The sequence below is a fragment of the Podarcis cretensis genome (genome assembly GCF_951804945.1).
Source record: "Podarcis cretensis genome assembly, chromosome: 4".
Lineage (NCBI taxonomy): Eukaryota > Metazoa > Chordata > Lepidosauria > Squamata > Lacertidae > Podarcis > Podarcis cretensis.
In genome coordinates, this window is record NC_137173.1 from 44949293 (window position 1) to 44955292 (window position 6000).

Genomic DNA, 6000 nt, shown 5'->3' on the forward strand with positions numbered 1-6000 from the left:
ACCTCTTCCACATCTTTAGTACTGAATATAGTAGTTAGACAGCAATCTTTATCTTCTAACTCTCATTTATTTCTACAGTCTCTGTAATATCATTTCATTTTCTTTTAAATTTATCTAAAAATATTACCAGCAAAGAATCAGGATCATCAGATTAAAATTAAAAAAAAGATTTCTTTAGGGTAATTATACATGCAAGAGGTATATGAATAGATACATGCCCTTTCCATACACTTGTATTATGTGCAAAAGAATTCCCCCCCAAGATATTTCAGGTTATTACCTTAATCCTTAGCTGGTAGACTGGGATTGCTGAGTCCTAGATAAGAGGGTTTTTTAAAAACCTCCCTCCCTCCCCTCTCTCTCTCATATGAGAGAAAATTCTCATAAATTTTAACCTTGCTGCTGCTTCTACACTGCACATCTGGCTCTCAGGTACAACTGCTTCTTGAAACTGATATATACTCTTTGAACTTTGGTGGGTCATGACCCCAGGTGAGGTAACCAGGGGGAAGAAGATGTAGAACACTCCTGTTTGTCACACATTTATTCCACTTATCATATCTTGTTAATTGGCACAGTTGCATGTCAGTCACACTTATGTTGCTCACCTTGTACTAAAAATATAAGTCAGTGTGTCAGATGTTACCACTTTGCATAGGACGTGTGTCATGTTTTTCTTGCTTTTCTTGCTACCTTTTAAATTGTTTGAGTTTAAATTCATCTAAAGCATGAAGTGGTAACCAAAATCACCTTTAGCAAACACTATCAGTTCAATTCAAGCACTATACTGCACACAATTGGTTTCCCTGATAAAACACACACTTGTGTAGCAAAAAGGAAAACCTGTATACATTGTCACATATAAAAGTCATGCTGGTGACCTTTGCGCTCCCTTCCATGTCTTCAAGTCTACGATTCTATCGTTCTGCCTTCTCATGAGACACCCTTGACTAAATGTGACCTCTGATGCAGATGTTGAAATTCCTGGGGTACCAGAGTCCGCTTTGAGATTACATGGTTTATTCTCCCCTTCTTTGGAAGAAATACACAGGGGCACAATTGAGTTGCACTTTAAGCACTTCAGACCACATTTGGTAATGGCACAGGTGAGGAGGGGTCTAAAAGGCTGGGCAACTTCTCCATACCGTTTGACTTCTGTTAGCAATAGATCTACATACTGAGTTATGGATTGCCATATTCCAGTCCCCACAACTAGGATGGTTTCTTTTTCATGTTATACTAATTGTTTGGTGCATACAGTAATGCATACATTACTCTTATGTGGGAATATGTGGCTTGGGTGCATTTTGTTGTTGTTAATTGACTTTTTGTTGTTGTTGTTGTCTTAATATAATATTGCAATGTGCAAGGTGTCTTGATATAACTCAAGGAAGCAATCTCAGTAGATTGGCCTTTGCTGCATTGTGGAGAAGGCTCTGTAGGGGGGGGGGACATCAGCTGGAAATCCTAAGCATTCAAAGCTCAATTCTAACCTTCAATATTAACAGTATTGCAGTTTTGTCATAAGCCACTCTCAGCCTTAACAGTGCCCTCCAGACAAATGAAGATAATGGGCTGGGTTTGCACTGGCAGCGCAGGTGTGTGTGTGTTAAAATACATTTTATATATAGTGCATGTTAGCAGTATATTAAATACTTGCTTTTCTGCTAACCTTTGCTGATGTGTGTGTGTGTGTGGTGGGGGGGGGCAGTGTTGCTTAGCTACACTAAATCCAGGGAATCTCTACTGTTTTCTGTGGGCAGCTTTTACTTTTGTCCAGAAAGGGAAAATGATAGCTTCAAAACATGGGACTCCATCTCCAGATAATTGCATTGTGATTGTAGTATTTTGCCTGTCTTTATGGATATCACTGCTTTCTTTGCATTACATTTTTACCTGTGACTTCCCTCACTGCCCAGAAGAACAGATGGCAGAAGCAAGCTTGTTTTTCACAAAATGACTAGAAAGAATATTGTCTGCACATTTTGCCTTTTAGTGTTGATTCTACAAGAACTAGATATGTGAAAGACAGACAGACAGACAGACAGAAAGACAGAAGGAAGGAAGGAAGGAAGGAAGGAAGGAAGGAAGGAAGGAAAGAAAGAAAGAAAGAAAGAAAGAAAGAAAGAAAGAAAGAAAGCCAACTGGGATCTGGGTCAGCTAAAGTTACTGAACACATAGTAGCATGTCCAGAATCTTGGGAACCCAAACAACAAGGAAAATCTATCTCTTGTGTGGATGGCCACATAAAAAACAACAGCTCCATTTTTTTAATTCACAAAGGGGAAAGTGGGTGAAGAGGAGGAGGATTCTAATTTGCCCTGTCCTGGTAATATTATTTCTACAGCTAACAATCATGACAAGTAACAGCTCCTGGGTCAGTAGGCAGAGGCTTCACTGGGTTCCCTGGTAAGGCAGGGGATCCTAGTTCTGCTAGATTATCCGAGGCAGCAAAAAGGCACCTGGGACACCTTGGCTGGTAAAGGAAAATATGGCAGGGGAGTCTCACCATTCTGCCTGCCTAGTGTTTGAGGTTGCATAAAATAATGAGATTACTCCTATCATTTTTTTTATTTTTTATTTGTACTTCAGTGACACTGTTGTGAAGAGTCTGTTTCAATAAGATCCAGGGCACAATGCTCCCTTGAAGATTGCTGTGGATATTAAGTATATGAGATGCAGAAATGAATGCATTGTGTATTAAAATGGTTATGAAAAATAGATACGTCGAGGCTTTTTCGGAGTTTAATAACATGGCTATTTTATTGTGTCAGCAGATAACATTGTTTTGGTAAATATACAAAGTATTATGTATCCTCTCTAAAGATCTTGTAAGATATGGCTTCAACAGCAGTAGAGAATGAATACTAGCCGTCTCAAATTCAAACAGCTAACAATGGATGGGATAAAAAGCAGCCGCCTATTGCTTCACACGGCAGAGGAGTTATCTTCAGAGCCATGAGAAGCACATGACAGTTCCAGTTTGGGAAAGATGATAATCTGCTATAGGAATGACAGAAATCAGTCAGATGTGATGAAAAAGACATTTCTTACTAAGGGTGTCTCATCCTCCAGACTCTGCTTCATGCACCACTTTGCAAGGGGAATGTGACAGTGGCAGCAAACAGTACTCGGTTCTTTCTTAAGACTGAAAGATGCCCAATACCTTCTATGACTATTTCTCCATCTAAACCCTGGCTGGGAATGGCTCATCAGCTTCTCAGGAAGAGGTCTTTACTCTTAGCTGATCATTTATAAAAGAAACCCACAAAAACCTGGAGTTGAGAAAGATTGAGCTTGGGACCTTCTGCTTATGAAACATTGACTCTATCTCTAAGCTGTGGGAACTTGCAGAAGGGAACAGCAAATGTGTTAACATCTCTGTCTTGTCATATGCCCTATTAATGAAACTTAAGTTCTGAGAAATTTTCAGCTCACTCCTGATTGCTAATCAAATCACAGGGGGTGAATATTGTGTACATCTATTCCTTTCTGTGCTTGAAGAAGACATTGAAGTCTGACAACATATTCAGGTTCAGGACAACTCACTAAGCCCTGGAATCAATATTATTTATTGTCTTTATTCAGTGCTACCCACTAATGACCCTTAGAGTTATTCCCACCCGCATGACTGAAATCATGATTCTTTTGTAAGTCAGCCCTTATGGCTATCATTTGCAACTGTTGATATTCCAAAATACCAGTTCTGTTTTCACTCTCTGTGTGCAATATATATATGTAGAAGTAATAAAGAGACTCTCTGGACAAAAATATAGCAATGTTATTGTGGTCAATACATTTTAATGGCATGAGAAAAATGCACAACCTCTAGGAAGCTTCATCAGACTTATGGCTGAACTAGGCCAGGGTGGTTTATATTGACTGACAGCAGCCTGCAGGCACCCCTATGAGACAAAACAACAACAACAACAACAAAACACCAGCTTTGTTGAACTTCTTCCACATGTTGCCAGACTAAAACTCCCCTCATCCCAGGACCATTGGCCACACTGGTTGGGGCTGATGGGAATTGCATTCAAACATCAGGAGGGTGACAGGTCCCCCATCCCTATTTTAAGTGGAAATGCATTACATATGCCAGTGATCTCCATGCCAATGAGCCATGGTAAAAGGTTTTAACATGTGGAAGCCACCTAGGATAAGTTACATGGATATCTAAAGTGCATACCAAATTAATAAGAGAATTAAGGACAATACTCTGCTCCTTTTTTCTAATAACATATTATGGTTATTGTGTGTATATCTGAGGCAATGGTGCAGGAAGTGAGAGGTAATTTCATGAATAATTGCCTATTTAGTATTTTATAGGCCAAAACCAATAGTTTAAAGTTAAACCAACGGTATGAAAGCCACAGGCAATTAGGACTGAATACAAGGAAGCTATAGCATATAGAATGCTTTCCTTGTCCTTGGATTTGGACTCAGATCAGGCGACGATATAGGGCATCATTATATGCTGATGCACAACTCAGGCGGGATGCAACAAAAACAGAATGTCCAAAGAAAGAGAAAAAAGGCCAACAACAGCAACAACAAAAACCTCTTTCCATAATTAAATAACATATAGTGTTGTCCTCAACCAGCAAGAGAGTTTCACAGTCATAAGCAACATTCCACATGCATTGCCAATGGAGATCCAGATCTGCTCACCTGACTCATATTGATTGGTTTGGTGGAATGTTTGATGTTGCTGGGGATTATATCAGGAGACACCGTTGCTTCATGGGAGTTAGTCTAGATCAGTGGTTGAATTGCAATAAGACTTGCACCAGAAGCTGATGCTTCCAGGAGGCTTGGGAAGTGACTCATCATCATTGTTCTGCCTAACATTTACCTTTTGCTGCTGCCAGGCTCCTCTGGAGGATGGATATGAGGACCAGCTATATGTCATCTAATCTAGTGAGAGGACTCTGTATCTAAGCCAGGCTCTTGGGAGTGCAGGAAAGACCAAAGCCAGAAAATTTATTGTTAGTCAACTCTTGTTTTGCCTTGTGTTTATGTATGTAATCCTAGTTTCCTAAAATTTTTGAGGGTAAGGTTGAATTTATTCTGCATTTGTTACATTGTTGATTTCTGTCATTTTTGAATTTACTGATATGCTCTGTATTTAATATATCTGTATTTTGATGTTTTGAATGTTCGCTATAAGATACTATTGGCAATAACAGCTCATTGTAGGACAGTGGCATAGAATCATGGAACTGTAGGATTGTAGATTTGGAAGGGACCACAAGGATCATCTAGTCCAACCTCCTGACATGCCAGAATATCACCCCAATGTGGGGCTCAAACCCATGACCCTGAGATTAAGAGTCACTTACCGACGAAAGAAGAATGGCGGATGAAATTGATGGACTATGCAGAACTGGATAAATTAACAGGAAGGATTTGAAACCTGCGGGACCAGAGATTCTTAGAAGACTGGAGTAAATATACAAACTATTTGAAAAGTAATTGTAATGAACAGAATACACTAGTAGGACTGCAAGAAGTTTTGTAAGGATGAATATTTGAAATATTGCAAGAAAGACTATGAGGAGAACTATTAATTAATGATAATTAAGAGTAATAGAGAAATTAAGAAATGAATAATAAGTGATAAAGAAAGGAAAATCATCCGAGGGGTTGACAGAAGTCTAAAATATTATATAAAATAAGAAGTTATGTTATATAATTGTTAGAAATGATATGTTAAAAAAACTAATAAAAGTGTGTGTGTGTGTGTGTGTGGAGTCTCATGCTCTACTGACTGAGCTATCCTCAGTCATTGAAATTTGAGTATTTTGTGGGAAGAAACTCCAATGAAAAGCCTCATGATTACATAATTTTACATAGCTGTTTATTTGTATATATTTCTAATTTTTATATATGGATGTTTTATGATTGCCTATATTTGTAATGCCTAATAAAGGTTTGGTGAAATGGAGTATCCTAGCAAGGCTGACAAGGGGTTTTCTATTTCTTTCTAGTGGAGAAGTA

The 6000-nt window shown here is 38.6% G+C and overlaps 1 long non-coding RNA gene across 1 annotated transcript; it reads right to left on the reverse strand.

Annotated features, from left to right (window-relative positions):
• Window positions 1–2734: 2734 nt before the first annotated feature.
• Window positions 2735–4757, reverse strand: LOC307215548. Its single transcript, XR_013838568.1, has 2 exons — window positions 4672–4757; window positions 2735–3003 (listed from the first exon to the last, which is right to left on the reverse strand). It is a non-coding gene; the product is annotated as an uncharacterized lncRNA (long non-coding RNA).
• Window positions 4758–6000: the final 1243 nt, after the last annotated feature.